The sequence below is a fragment of the Microtus oregoni genome, unplaced genomic scaffold, assembly GCF_018167655.1.
Source record: "Microtus oregoni isolate MIOR12 unplaced genomic scaffold, Mior012 000035F_ref0000213, whole genome shotgun sequence".
Lineage (NCBI taxonomy): Eukaryota > Metazoa > Chordata > Mammalia > Rodentia > Cricetidae > Microtus > Microtus oregoni.
Genome location: NW_024543094.1, coordinates 27,480,223 through 27,496,395, shown reverse-complemented (window position 1 = coordinate 27,496,395; position 16,173 = coordinate 27,480,223).

The window sequence follows — 16,173 nt, the reverse complement described above, 5'->3', positions numbered from 1 at the left end:
ACACCTTTACACAGTTAAATTAATATTCCACAGCATCAACAAGTGGAACACATCTCTACACAGTTAAATATTCCACAATATAAACAAATGTAACACCTCTCTACACAGTTAAATATTCCACAATATAAACAAATATAACACATCTACAAAGTTCAATACTTCACAACAGTTCCCTGCTGTCAGCTCATAACTGATCAAGGTGTTGAGAACAAGTGACTGTTGAGTGCTCAGCCCCAGAGAAGACATCTACATCACCTCCTCCATGTTGAGTGTTCAGCCCCAGAGAAGACATCTACATCACCTCCTCCATGTTGAGTGTTCAGCCCCAGAGAAGACATCTACATCACCTCCTCCATGACTGGGAGCATCATGGGAGAATAGAGAGAATGCAAGTTCTAGAAGGCGATTGGGAGGAGTGTGGTGAAATACTGTCTTCTGGATGTGGTGTGGCTGTTCTAGGAGGAGGATGGGAGGGGTGTGGTGAAATACTGTCTTCTGGACATGTGTGGCTGTTCTAGGAGCAGGATGGGAAGGGTGTGGTGAAATACTGTCTTCTAGACGTGGTGTGACTGTTCTAGAAGGCAGATGGGGGTGGTGTGGTGAAATACTGTCTTCCAGACGTGGTGTGGCTGTTTCAGAAGGCAGATGGGAGGAGTATGATGAAATACTGTCTTCTAGATGTGGGCGTGGCTGTGTGCTCACCAGTTCATGGCAGCTGTCCTTACCAGTATCAGACCTGTACAAAATGGAGCCCACTGACTTCAAGGATGCAGGAAGGGACTCATGAGGCCCCAATCCATCCTGAAAAATGCAACTGGCAAGTATTCGTTGCTGGGAAAAAGTGAGTCATTTTCTTCAGTGGTATATCCTCTGATAAGTTGCTTATGCTCAGACAAAACAAACAAAACTCCCACTCATGCCCATGCAAGCAGTCCTAATTAAATTCCATGGGATCTCAAGCAAACAGGTGAAGAAAACATGTGAAAGTGAGAAGAGCCATGTTGGGAGGAAAGGGTTCCACCGGGTGGGAGGGGATGGGAGATGGTGATGGAAGTGTGTGAAGGCCACCAAAGCACATAATAGGCAAGTAGGATCAATAAATAAAAGAGTACCATCTGCTACCTTCTGGCTATGGTTAGCTGTCACCAGTCATGTTTTAATCAATAATAGATGTATCTGAATTTTTAACTGTAAATTTCAAAGGAAAATTTTGGCATTTATTAAAGAATGTTACTCTGGGATTGGGGACTCCAGCAAGAGAAAAGAGACTTTCCCAAGTAGATTGAATTAATCTCTGTATCAGAAATAATTCCTGTGAGTCTTGATCATCTCAGGCAGGCAAAGAGCCCAACTCAAGGCTTCCTGGACGTCCTGTCTCCATTTGTAAGTGAGCGAGCTCTGCTGCTCCTTCAGCACTTTGTTCTCAGCTTTTTGTGGTGAATAATACACTTTTAAGTACTATGCCATCAGGTTTTGTGTCCACTTGACAGAAGTCATGGTCATATGGGAGAGGTACTCTCAACTGAGGAACTACCTAAGTCTGTACTGTATTTTTAAAAGTAGTGGTTGGCTGGGTGGTAGTGACTCGCGCCTTTAATCCCAACACTTGGGAGGCAGAGGCAGGCGGATCTCTGTGAGTTTAAGGCAAACCTGGTCTATAGAGCAAGTTCCAGGACAAGCTCGAAAGCTACAGAAAGACCCTGTCTCAAAAACCAAATAAATAAATAAATAAAATCAGTGATTGGTGTGAGAGAGGCGACCCCCTTGTGAGTGCTGCCATCACTTCGCAGGTTTCTTGGGTATATACAAAGCAGATTGAGCAAGCTATGAGGAGCAAGCCAGGAAGCAGAATTCCTTCATGACCTCTGCATCAGTTCTTGGCTCCAGGCCCTGAGTTCCTACCCTGACTTCCTTCAATGACGGACAGTGATGTGGAAGTATAAGCTGAATAAACCCTTTCCTCTCCAAGTTGCTGTTTTGTATGGTGCTTTAAAACAGCAATAGGAACCATGGAGGAAGGAACCATGAATCAGCTCTTTGCTGACTCATTCCCAGGCTGGTGCTTAGCTAGCTTTCCCATACACCCGATGATCACCTGGCTAAGGATGGTAGTCTGGGCCTTCTTGCATCAATTAATAGTTAGACAATCCTCCACAGACTTGCCCATATGCTGCGATTGAGGATCTAGACAATTTCTCAATCAAGACTTTCATCTCGGATGTCTCTAGACTGTTGACAAGCAAAGGAAGATAGGACAGCCTTCCATATCCAGATTGGTGATATGTAAATGGCCCGTAAAGAGGGTGGCAGATCCCTTGGAGTTATAGATGTTTATGCCCCACTCAGTGCTAGTCCTGGGGACTGAAACTGGGTTCTCTGCAAGAACAGCAAGTGTGTTTAATCTCTGGGCCATCTTTCCAGTTCCCCTTTCCTTTGCTAAATAGCAAGCAAGGGTATAGATACAATGAAGGTAGTCTCTCTATCTCTCTATCTCCATCTCTCTAACACTCTCCCTCTCACAGACAGACACACACACACACACACACACACACACACACACCACAGTTCCATGAACAATCAAGAGTTGGAAGGTTAGAAAATAACAATGGTAACACAGGGTACAGGAAGGACAGCTGTCCTGGAATGTAGGAGCCAGACTGATCCGGCCTCTGCCTGAGAACCTGTGCTCTCCCTTGGAGCCCATCTCACTGGGCCCAATCCCTGTTCTTGCTAACTTGCTCCCCTCTGAAGCCCTCCCCTCCCCACCTCAACCCCAGCAGCCACCATGATCATGTCTTCCTTTGCTCTGTCAATCATCTACATCGCTGCTCTGGTCCCCCTCCTGGACCATCTAAGGGTTTCAGTGTCTTACAACAGTTGCATTCGTTTCTCCAAGAGCAGATCATATCTTCACATGAAAGAGAAGAACGCTTCCAGTCCCAAGCTCCTTGCCTGTTGGGTGTAGGCAGCTGAAGCCATGTCTGAGTATGTACTTATTCACAGGCCAACAAGGGGTGAGAATTCCAGAGATAATTTAGCACGGACGCCTTGGGGAGTGTACCATCTTTTTCTTTATTTAGATAAACTGTCTGTACATCTCTCAGCAGCCATACCTCACTGGTCCAATTCTTTGCTCAGAGACTCAAAAACCTGGAAATATCAATAGGGGCTACCTCAAGTCTGATCCAGGCCTATCACAAGAGCATAGTAAATCTCCGAGCCCATCTGGGATCCCAGGCAAAATCTAACCAAGAGTGCCAGATAGGAGAGTTTTTGTTTTTCAGTGAAAGTGAGTATCTGGCAACTTCCCCGTGATTTGTGGAATGTAAGTAAGGCATGTCTCCAAAAGTTTCCGGGGGCACCTCCCCCATCCTCTCCTCCTCCAGTATCTAAGTCCACAGACAGGCCTCTGGCCAGACGCGTTTCTTCCCTTTGCTATGGATCATAGATAGGCTGTGTTTACTAAGAGCTGGAGGGGCTGTGCTGACGGCAGTGCATTCTGATGTTGGTCTCTAATAAGTCATGCAGTCGGCACATACTTCAGCTATCCTGAGCCATGGGGGTGCAGCCAGAGAAGAGTTGGCTCTTGGAGTGTGATGCTTTCCAGTATTGGGGGGATGTAGCTGTGTGACCCCCTTCTCCCCACCAAGGATACATATCTTCTTAACAAATGCTGTGCTTCCAGAAAGAGAAAGTGTGTTTTTCAGAGTCCAGCAGTCAGGAGATAAAAACTAGAATAACTCACTTGGGCTGCTTAGGCCTGGGGTTCTTCAGCAGATGTGATAACAGAATGGAAATATTGATGTCTAGCCGCCAGCCATTGGCCCTGCCAGCAGAGGTGAGGAGAGCTTGGCTGCTCCTGCTGAGAGCCGCTAAGGGCAAGCAGGAAGTTCAGAAGAGAATGTGTTTGCTAACTTTCCCCCTTGAGTTTAAGACTTTAAAAGAAAAGCAGCAAAGAGGAAGCATGGGGTTTCCTCCCCGCCGGGTCTTGTCTGCACACCCACCCTTCACAGCCTCTCACAGTTCCAAGGGCTGAAGCTTTCCTTGTGGGTTGTGTTAGCTCCTGGGCTCTGAGCTGACTTGGCTGTGAGAGCTTGGTCTTGGAAGTGGCATGTTGACTGCCAGGCCTCCTACTCACTCCACTGTGACCCCTTCTACACCAAGGAAGGCTTCAAAGGTGTCACATTCCCTACCCCAGCTGTGGCAGTCTGTATTTTAAAGCCTTCTGGCAGGATCCCAACACTTAATGAAGTCTTTTCATTTGGTCAACACTGACTGCATACAGCCATGCGTGTCATAATGACATTTAGATCAATGATGGGCCACACATATGCGTGGTGCTCCTGTGTGGCTGTGCTGCCCAGTGCTGCTGTAGGTTTCTCGGCATCATAGAGCAAGGTGAGCATCATGCCATGTGTCTGTGGTGATGCCAAGGTAATGGACAGTGCCGGTCTTATAAAAAGTACGGCATAAACCAGACACGATGGTGCATACGCATAATCCAGGCACTTGGGCAGCTAAGGCATGGGGATTGAGACTTTTGAGACAAGTCTGGGTTTCAAAGAAAGTCCAAGGCCAGGCTGGGCTAGTGAGACCTTGTCTCAAAAACAAATGGTTCCCCAGTGTACGGCTCACTCTTCTGTAGAACGCACAATGACGGCCGTGATCAGAATGACTGTCGCTTGTCTACGATTTAGTATGCTATTTGGTTATAAACAGGTTTGTATGAAGCAATAAAGAATACCACCCCAGAATCAGCTGCCCCATACACTCCGTGTCTATCATATTTCTTGACCGCACCAAAACACCACACTCGGTGCCTGACTTGTGCCATATAGGTGTGTGTGAGTGAGTATAGTCTACTATGTCCCCACAGATAAAATCGACCAATGACATATTACTTAGGACGTGTCCCTGTGTTTAACTGACCCATGACCATAGAAGACAGGGAAATGTCAAGCTGAGTTGGGGATATTGCTCCACAACAATACACATACTCTGTATGTACTGGGCCCTGGGCTGTATTTCCAGCACCAGGGAAGAAGAAAAAAATGTAAGATTGTGAAATATGCTGGATTTGCTAACTAAAAGGATTAACCTTGAGACGTTTAATAAACCAGAAACACTGAAATCCTCACGATTGGTGGAGGGGTGTGTGTGTGTGTATGTGCACGCAATAGAGTTTTCTCTTCCTTTTCAGAGAAGAGGCACCATATTAGGAAAAGAGAAATACAGGACCTGCAGTTAAGTTTGAATAAAAAAAAATAAAATACTTTAAAAATAGTTACAGCCTGTGAGAGAACCCGGATATAGAGCATATTTTAGCATGCATGAGGCCCTGTATTTAACCCCAGATGCCCCAAGTATTGGGTGAAACGCCCTTACACTAATTACAAAAAATTGTTTCTCATCTATCTGAAATCCAATTTTAGCTCTGTGCTCTGGGGTCCATCTGTTAGTCCTGGTTTGAGAGAGCTGTTTCTCCCAGCACCGGACTTGAAAGCGGTCACATTTAAGTAGTTATTCCATTTCCAGAGACTACCCTTAGAGAAATCAAGAGTAATGAGCTAAGTTTTTTATTAAATCAGATACAGAAGGGAGTTTATCACCTAATGTTTGTGTGATACTGAATATTTTAAACTCCTGATTGTGTTCACTTTTAATACAATAAATGCTTTGTTAACTTCAATTACTATAGTATTAAATAATTTAGCAGACCAAATCAATGAAGCAATGTGAACCATAAAGTGTGGAGGTGTTGGTCTGCATTTGTTGGTATGGAAAAACCCCAAACTATTAAATGAAATAACATCAAAAATATATAGTTTGATTCAATTCATAAACATGATACCTATAAATATGCATGAGGAAATTTAGAAAAGGGCATATGAAAACATTAAAATAATCTTTGGATGATGAGATCCAAACTTGAACTTCATTCTGTGTCTCACATTGACGTTAATAATTTTAATAGCCTAAAATACTTGTGTTTGCAATAAAGTCTGTCTCTATATCAGGCTGGGCCTCAGCAGAAATCAGATTGGCACAGTTTACTGAAGAGACCATTGTAAATGGCTAAGCAGGGCTTAGGGAAATCCACAGACAGTTCACTACTCCAGAGCCAGAAAGAGCAAGCTCCATTACCACAAAAAAACAGATGTGTTTATTCAAGTTTTGAGATAGGAGGAGCCCAGCTGAGCAAGAGCAGTGTCAGAACTATAGATCAGCAATTTCTTCCCTTCCCCTGGAGTGATTCGCATCAGCCGAAGTCAGCTCTGGGCCAGAGGAGAGATGTCTTGGATACCATTAGCCTGGGTGCCCAGAGAGCACGCAAGGATAAAGAACAGATCTGGGTCTTCCCACTCCCGTCATTGTGTTTAATGACTGCATCGTCCGTCAGCGATTCAGTCCTCTGAGAGTGGAAATTAGCACAGCATCTGTTACATTAAGAAGCTGAAGAGAATGCTACTTTCCACTCTGTCAGGAGGGAAACCCACATCAACAAGATCCCAGCTTGTGCTTGGACAAGCGCAAGTTTGCAGGAGTGCAGGCAGCCTCATTCTGCGGGCCTCGGGCCTTTGGGAAGGAAGTTCCCACTGACCCGGTTGTCAATGGCCAAGCTCAAGAGGAAAGGGACAGCCACCACAAGAGAAAGGAAGTCGGTAAAAATTGGGGCCATCTCGATTCTCATCTGTCAGTCTTCAAAAGCTGAAGCATATAAGAGATTTGAAGTTGTCCTGGGTTGCTTTCTTAAGACAACTACCTGTGTGTGAAAGTTAACAGTCAGGGCAGGACACAGGTGAAGGCCTCTGCTTGGATTCTTCCCAAGTGTGAGCTCAATGAGGGATAACAAAACCACTGGAGATGAGGGAGGAAGGCATAAAGAAAATTTCCTTATTCCTGGAAGAGGACCAAGAAACCATCTTGTCTCTTTTTGGTTAGATATTTTTATTACTATTCTATTTTTCTACCTAACATGCATCTATCTATCTATCTATCTATCTATCTATCTATCTATCTATCTATATCTCCCTCTCCCCATCTTTCCCTCATTATGTAGACTACACTCACTGGCTTGCTTCAAATTCTGTCTCTGCCTGCCAAGTGCTGGGATGTAGTATATGCCACTACATCCAGCTACTGCTTCATTCTCATTGTTTGTTATTATTTATCTGCTTAAATTGTTTATCTAGTTGTGGCTTGATTTGGTAGGTCACGTGCATCTAGAAATCCATCCATTTTTGCCAGATTTTTCAACTTGGTGGAATATTAGTTTGCTGTGGGAGCACTTTCTGCTCCTTCCGCCTATAGCATTTAAGACTTGGGCGTGGTCTCTTATGCTGTAAATGTAGCTGTCAAGCTTGCCCTTGCTCTCTTGCTTCCTGGGGCTAGACTCTGTTCCTGTTCGAGCAGAGGACTGTTATCTAGGACAGTGATCTGTAAGTTTCCCTTAAATAAATAACCCTTTATTGTTCCTAATTCTGAACTGGTGTGGGATTATTTTGTGACTTCCATCTTCATTAGTTTTAAAATATGGTTTAATGGTTTTATGGATTTCATTGGTATCTATTACAATGCTTCCTTTTCATTGTTAATTTTGGCTTTATCTCTCTTTCATTTGGTTAAGTTGGCTAAAGATTTTGCTTATCTTTTCAAAGAATCAATTCTTTGTTTTATTGATGCCTTATACTTTTTAGTCTGCATTTTATTAGTTTCTGTCCTAATTTACTGACTTCGAACTTGGCTCTTTTTGGCTTTTCCAAGGCTCAGAGGTACATTAGGTTGTCTATTTGAGGTCATCTGGTTTTTTGTTTTTAATGTAGCAAAATAAAACTATGAACTTCCTTCCCTCTTAATATGGGTTTTGTTCCTCATAGGTTGTGATATGTATACTTTAATTTTCATTAATTTACAGTAATTGTTTAATTTTCTCAGCGATCCATCCAATGGTGTGTTGTTCAGTCTTCATGAGTTTGTGTTTGTTCTGTGACTTTTGCTGTTGCTGATTTCTGGTTTTATTCCATTGGGGTTAGATAAAATATAAGGAATTATTTTAAGTTTCCTGTTCTTCTTAAGACTGGTTAGATGTCTATTTTAGAGAGGGTTCTGTGGACTTCAAAGAACATGTTGAGAAACATTTTGTTACTGCTTCCACCTCATTGATTCCCATGGACTAATTTAAATTACTCGCATCTTCTTGACTTAAGTTTGTCTAGTTATTTATGTCTAAGTTTGTTTCTCCACTTCTTTTAGATTTTCGAGTTTTCCAAAGTACTCCCTTACAACTACCTGTATTTCATTAGCATCTGCAGTAATGTTTCCCTTTTTGTCTCTAATTTTCTCTCTCTTCCTTCACAATTTTATATACATAATACACTTTATGTCCATTCCTCATTATTCTCTATGCCCTTCCAACTCCTTCTGAACCTTCTCTTCCCAGAAAGTCCCCTTTCTGCTTCTCCTTCTATGGTGAAATTCAAATAATCACAGTTAAAATCATAATGACTGGTTTATAACTCTGACACCATTTATTAAGCTAAAAAGCAAGCAATTTTAAAAAGTACAATAAAAGGGGGAGGGGATATACATGCCCCTTCAAGTCACTGTATTCATTGACCCAAGTTAGCTGTATTATTCACTGAAACAAAGATATTTATCAGCATTATTGCTAGCCACTGCTGTATGTTTTGAAGAACAATGATGTTTCCTAGCTCTATGAAACCTAAAATCTAACAGAGGCTGGATATGTAGTTTGGTGGAAGAGTGCTTGTTTTAAAACATGAGCGCCTGGATTCAACCTCCAGTTCATAAACAAACAAACAAACAAAAACCTAGCAGAGTGTAGTGGCACATGCCTTTAACCTCAGCACTTGGGAGACAGAGGCAAGTAGATCTCTGTGAGTTCTCTGCCAGTCTGGTCTACATAGTCAATTTCAGGCTAGATAGAGCTACATAATTGATAAGTATTATTGGATCTCCAGTTATTGTGTATCCTCTGCTGATGCAATAAGCCCAATCAGACTGAATTATTGACCAGACTTAATAAACAGAGAAAGCAGAGCAGAGCCCTCCAGGTGACTGTACGGAAGGCAGGAGAGAGAACACAGGGCAAATCTACGGGTCAGGTCTTAAGTTCCCTGTAGGCATGGTCTTGATCAGCTCCAGGGGAGAAGCTGACCCTTTTTGAGGGGCAGGTCTGGAATGGGAGGAGTGAAACTGAGCAGAGAATCCTAACAATAATGAAATCTTGTCTCAAAAACAAAAAACAAACAAAATAAAACAAACCAAAACCCCTAACATTACATAGAACCATAGCTAGAAAAGTACAATAATGTCCTAATTTTTTCTGTCTAGGTCTCACCTATCAAACTTTCCAGAACCTCCCAAAGTATCCCCAGCAACTAGGGACAAAGCCTGTGTCCTTTCAGTATATAGACGTCATTGTTTTCTGAGCTTTATTTTTAAATCTGAGGTTGGTTGACCACTGATATTAAACTCAGAGATTTTTTTGAATATTGTCTGCTGTGAACTCTTCTCTAGAGAATTTTTTAAAAAAGTTTTTTGAATGTATTACTATACTTGCTTTTTTTTTACACTGCCACTACAAATACAATATTTTAATTAGTTTCCTAACTCTTTTTGTTATGGTAAAAAAGATACTGGGCTAGAGGATGACTAAGCAGATCAAGTAGTCATTGCTCTTCCTTTGGACTCTGATTCAAATCCCAGCACCAACATGATGGTTCATAACTGATGGAGGAAGGTCATTGGTTAATTAATAAAGAAACTGCTTGGCCTGATAGGTTAGAACATAGGTGGGTAAAGTAGACAGAACAGAATGCTGGGAGGAAGAGGAAGTGAGGTAGACACCATGCCGTTCCTCTCCAGAACAGACGTGATGAAGCTCTGACCCAGGATCGACGTAGGCTAGAATCTTTCCGGTAAGTGTACCTCATGATGCTACACACATTAATAGAAATGGGCCAGGCAGTATTTAAATGAATACAGTTTGTGTGTTGTTATTTCGTGGTAAAAGCTAGCCAGGCGGCTAGGAGCCGGGAGGCAGGAACGCAGCCCGCAGCTCCTTCTACACGTAACAATCCTAACTCCAGTTCTACAAGCTCCAAAGCCTGCTTCTGACCTCTGCAGGCCCCAGACACATGTGGTACATATACATACAGGAACAGAACGTCCAAACATATAAAATAAAGTAAATAAATCTTTTAAAAGTTATTGATTATTACCTTTTTGTTAGTCATCCATCATCCCTAATACTGATTTTTTAAAAAATTGTAATCTTTCTTCTTCATTTTCTGTACGTTTGGAGAACTCTCCTTGCCCCTTTACCTGCCTTGCTATCTTTCCTAATTGTGTGTGGGGGGAGAGATTTAGATGAGGAGAGAGCACACCAAGCAAATAAAGAATAGAAAGGCAGTGTGATAGATAAGCTTGCCACTTTGGTGGAATTTAGAGTTACCTAGGCAACAAAGGACTGAGTGCCTCTGACATGTTTCCAAAGCTGTTTGCGGTGGGAAGACCCACCCTTAATGTAGGCAGTACCTTCCAACTGGCGAGGATCCTGGACTAGATGAAACAGAAGTAAGTGTGGCCTCAACATTCATCTTCCCCTCTTTCCTGACCGTGAAGGAGGTCAACTTCCTGTTCCTGCCATCAAGCCTTCCCTGCCACAATAGACTATTCTCTCAAACAATGGTCCAGAATAAGCCCCGCCTTTCCTCAAATGGATTTATTTGGGAGCTGGGTGGCAGGCCCCCAAAGAACCTAAGAGCCAAAAGAGTAAAAACAGTCAACAGCAATGCCTTTCATCTGCCAACTATGTTCTGCGGTCTGCAGGAACCGTGCAGTGACATCTCAGCTGGTACAGCAGAAGGCTGACCCACCAGAACAAACGCGATCTGATGGAGAGAAACCCAGTTCGCAAGGCATTGGGTCCGCCACCTTTTGCATATCGGCTGATTCTCACAGTGGCTCTCTTGTGAAGCCATAAGAACTCTCCCTTGGTGCAAGATTCAGCAGAGTGTGGATTATTGGGCACAACTCTTTCACATGCACTGGGATATTGGGTCATCTACTCCACTCTGTGGGACTTCCAGTGGGAAATTTAGTCATGCAATCAATAACCCTACTTCACACAGACTAATCTCCGTTTTGTTCTGTGAGACACATTAGAAGCCACCTCCCTTACCTTTGGCAGGGGATGCAGTCAGGAAAGGAGTCTTTCATACAGATCACATTTGTGACCTTCAAAGATAAAGGGACGTCCAAGCTCAGAGAATTGCCTGTGTTTGTGTGTGTGTGTGTGTAATCTGGGAACTTTACAGAACAGAAGAAGAACAGATGGAGAAGGATAAAGAAACTGATGCAGAAAAGCACATAGTGGAGAGTTCACTTCACCTCAGATCTAAGTCCCACGCTTGCTGGGAGTGTTCTTGAAAAGGACACTGAGGCTGGCACTCAGAGGTCCCCGATAACTATGTGATTTTATTTTAATTTTTTTTACAGAAAACTCTAATGTTGGTTATATTTCTTTATTATATCAATTTTGTTTGGTTTTGGAATTGCCAAATCTTTCCCTCCCCTTGCCTTGTCTGCCTTTACCATGTGGAACACTAACAGAGTCAAAAACAGTAAAGTGTAGAGGCTGCCATGTCCTCCTGGATCCTTGTTAGAGCATCCTGTAGAATCCGGAATCCTGCCTTGACCAACGCTGTCTGTGCCACCATGTCACATGGCGTCCACCCCTGTCACACAGCGTCCACTCCTGTCACACGGCGTCCACCCCTGTCACACAGCGTTCACCCCTGTCACACTTGTCCACCCCTGTCACACGGCGTCCACTCCTGTCACACGGCGTCCACTCCTGTCACACGGCGTCCACTCATGTCACATGGCGTCCACTCCTGTCACACAGCGTCCACTCCTGTCACACAGCGTCCACCCCTGTCACACGTGTCCACTCCTGTCACACAGCGTCCACCCCTGTCACACAGCGTCCACCCCTGTCACACAGCGTCCACTCCTGTCACACAGCGTCCACTCCTGTCACACAGCATCCACTCCTGTCACACGGTGTCCACTCCTGTCACACGGTGTCCACCCCTGTCACACGTGTCCACCCCTGTCACACGGCGTCCACTCCTGTCACACAGCGTCCAGTCCTGTCACACGGCGTCCACCCCTGTCACACGGCGTCCACCCCTGTCACACGGCGTCCACTCCTGTCACACGTGTCCACTCCTGTCACACAGCGTCCACTCCTGTCACACAGCGTCCACCCCTGTCACACAGCGTCCACCCCTGTCACACGTGTCCACTCCTGTCACACAGCGTCCACCCCTGTCACACAGCGTCCACCCCTGTCACACAGCGTCCACTCCTGTCACACATGTCCACTCATGTCACACAGCGTCCATTCCTGTCACACGGGTCCACTCCTGTCACACGGCGTCCACCCCTGTCACACGGCGTCCACTCCTGTCACACGGCGTCCACTCCTGTCACACGGCGTCCACCCCTGTCACACGGCGTCCACTCCTGTCACACGTGTCCACTCCTGTCACTCGTGTCCACTCCTGTCACACGGCGTCCACTCCTGTCACACGGCATCCACTCCTGTCACACGGCGTCCACTCCTGTCACACGGCGTCCACCCCTGTCACACAGCGTCCACTCCTGTCACACAGTGTCCACTCCTGTCACACGGCGTCCACCCCTGTCACACGGCGTCCACTCCTGTCACACGGCGTCCACTCCTGTCACACGGCGTCCACTCCTGTCACACAGTGTCCACTCCTGTCACACGGCGTCTACCCCTGTCACACGGCATCCACCCCTGTCACACAGTGTCCACTCCTGTCACACAGCATCCACTCCTGTCACACGGCGTCCACTCCTGTCACACGGCGTCCACTCCTGTCACACAGCGTCCACTCCTGTCACACAGCGTCCACTCCTGTCACACAGCGTCCACCCCTGTCACACGTGTCCACTCCTATTACACAGCGTCCACTCCTGTCACAGAATGCCTTAGGATTGGTAACCCCCAAAAGTCATAGGCTAAAGGGATTGAAATCCCACAACAGTATTCAAAAGAAAAAAAACTCTACAAGAACAAAGAGAAAATAAAGATTTCAAAAACATCATATAAAATAACACAAAATTAGATCAATAGAACACATATAATGTAAGAACTACAAGGCATTTACACTGGAATTTCAGAAGTGATTAAATGGAAATTATATTATAAGTAATATTATGTATAAAAAGAGGTTTGTATCATATTAAGATGCTAATTCTGCCTAGCCTAGACTCTAAATTCAGCTCACTCCCAATCACAGTTCTGGCAGGCTACCTATCAAAATGAACAAGGTGGTTCTAAAATTTATGTAGATGGGCTGGGGATATGGTTCAATGGTATATTTTGGACCCTGGACTCCATTACTGCCATTGTACAAATCAAATTAAAGTAAGAAAGAGATGCAGAAGCCCCAATGGCCAAGGCAATCTTCAAGAACTAAGCTGGAAGATTCCTGGCTCCCAGATGTCAATAGTTACCAATTTAGATTACATCATTAATTAGTGATTATTTACAAATGGTTGGCTGTATGAAACGCAAAGATCCCCAGGAAAAGAAGGTGTTACTATGATTACCCCATCTATGACAGCGGATGCTACAACTCAGCAGGGGAAAGAGTGGTTTCCTCCAATAAATACTGCTTGACCAAGCAAACATACACTTGGGAAAAGGAGAAGAGAAGCTCGACCTGCATGTCACACAGGTTACAAAAATTAATTCAGATGGATCTTAAAACAAAAGGCAAAAAGTAATACAAGTCTATTAGAAAATATAGGAGAGTCTTTCCATGACTTTAGAGGGAAAAAATATTATCTGTGAGAAAGAAAAATTTATCCAGGCCCAAGTGGTCATCACTAAACGTGCATACATACAAACAATACTAAATGGACCCAGAAGGCAAATATATATTATATTATGTTATTTATATATAAGTTTATATATTTATTTTATTATATGATATATAATATTACATTATATAATATTTAATTATATATTATATTAATATTATGAATGTCATTATACATATAAATATATTATAAATTTGATATTGGCTATACATTAAATATATTATTTAAATAAATACATGGATATTTTGTGTGTATGTTATGTTATATACACATAATTCTATATTATATATAACATGTGTACACATGTGTATGAAACACATATGTTACATGCATATATTGCACCCATGTATGTACGCATAACAATAATTTAAAAAGAAGAGGTCATGCATTTAAGAGGTGGGGAGAACATGGGATGAGTTGGAGTGGGAAGAAGGATGGGAGAAAATGATACAAATACCGTACTTACATATGAAATTCTCAAAAAATAAAATAATTTCTTTTTAAAGAGAAAAATGGATTTCCTTATTACATGCTTAAAGGATGAGTACATATGTTTATTAAAAAAGCATGTTCAAGAACCTACATAGCAATCATGATCCTGTCAGTGCGAAGCTACAAACTGTCATATGTTTATCAACAGTATTTTAGATAGTCATATTCATTTTATCATAAAATTCTATGCAGCAGTGAAAAGTAAACCATTGGTATATTATGGAGGCCCAAAAATGTGAGCCTATTTCCACCTTATCAGAGAGTTGGAACTTACTTCTGTTCCTTCAGGGTTATTGTCTGTTTCTACCTCAGAGGTTCCACTTTAATTTAGATCAGAGAGTTCTGCTCTCTCAAGGTTATTGTCAACAGGTGAGGCTAATATCCAGACCTTGTATTTCAGTTACTGAGAAGTACATCTGTTTCTACCTCAAATAAAAGTCTAAGGACCCTGTTGTAAGAAGACCACTTGGTGGTTCTGGCCACTCAGACCCAAAATAACCACACAGAAACTATGTCAATTAAATCACTGCTTGGTCCATTAGTTCTAGCTTCTTATTGACTAACTCTTACATCTTAATTTAACCCATTTCTATTCATCTGTGTATCACCACAAGGCTGTGGTTTACCAGGTAAAGTTTCAGCATCTGTCTCCGTGGCTTCTCTCTGATTCTGCCTTCTTTCTCCCAGCATTCAGTTTAGTTTCCCCCACCTACCTATATTCTGCCCTGTGCAGGCCTAAGACAGTTTCTTTATCAACTAATGATATTCACAGCATACAGAGGGAAATCCCACATCAGGATCCCACTAAGTTCCTACTCCTTTTGGGAGAAAACAATGGATTCCATCCAGGGAGTGGTTTACCTATAGAATGTTTTGGTCTAGGGTATGAACGTTACTTGTCTTGTTCTAGCAACAGAATGTTTAACTAAGAATGTACCCCACAATCTTCAACTGGTCAGTTCATTTCTTTGTATCATGTTAATGCAGATTTTTTTAAAAAAAATATTACTCCTACCTTTGGGGGTCAGGGTATTTTAAGAAAATGGAAATTAAACAAAAGTAAACTTCAGTACTCACTGAAACTCTCTCCTGGTACTATCCTATGTTTTTGTTTTGTTATTTTTACTTGCATCTTTGTTCTCTTATTTTTCTACTCCCCATGCCCCTACCTTGGTAAGTGATACAGTTGTCGAAGCTGGTCTCTGACATTAAATAATGGGTAAATGGCACATATATAATAATATTAAGCAAATTGAAAAAGTATGTACTGTTTTAATGCTTCTATAATATTTAAATAAATGTGAAACACTTGGAAAATGTATCTGTTTGATAAAGGCGAGAAAAGCAGTTATCTTTGAGAGACTAGTACTGACTAGACAGGGGTAGCAAAGAGTCGTTGTAGCTAGTCTCATCCCATAGTTTGACTTGCAGCAGTTAGCAGTTGCCTGGCTGTAGATTTATGTGAAATGTCTTTAGAGCTGTAGTTATTATATATGTATTATATATAGTTACATATATAATCTTAGGTGGGCATATAATACACCTAAATTGATAGGAATAATGAATAAAAATACTCACTCTGTGTGTGTGTGTGTGTGTGTGTGTGAGAGAGAGAGAGAGAGAGAGAGAGGGAGAGAGAGAGAGAGACTATTTGTGGTATCAGTCGTCAGGAGCTGTCCACCTTCTTTTGTGAAGCATGGTTTGGTTGGCCAGATAAATGTGTTAATGTCATAATAC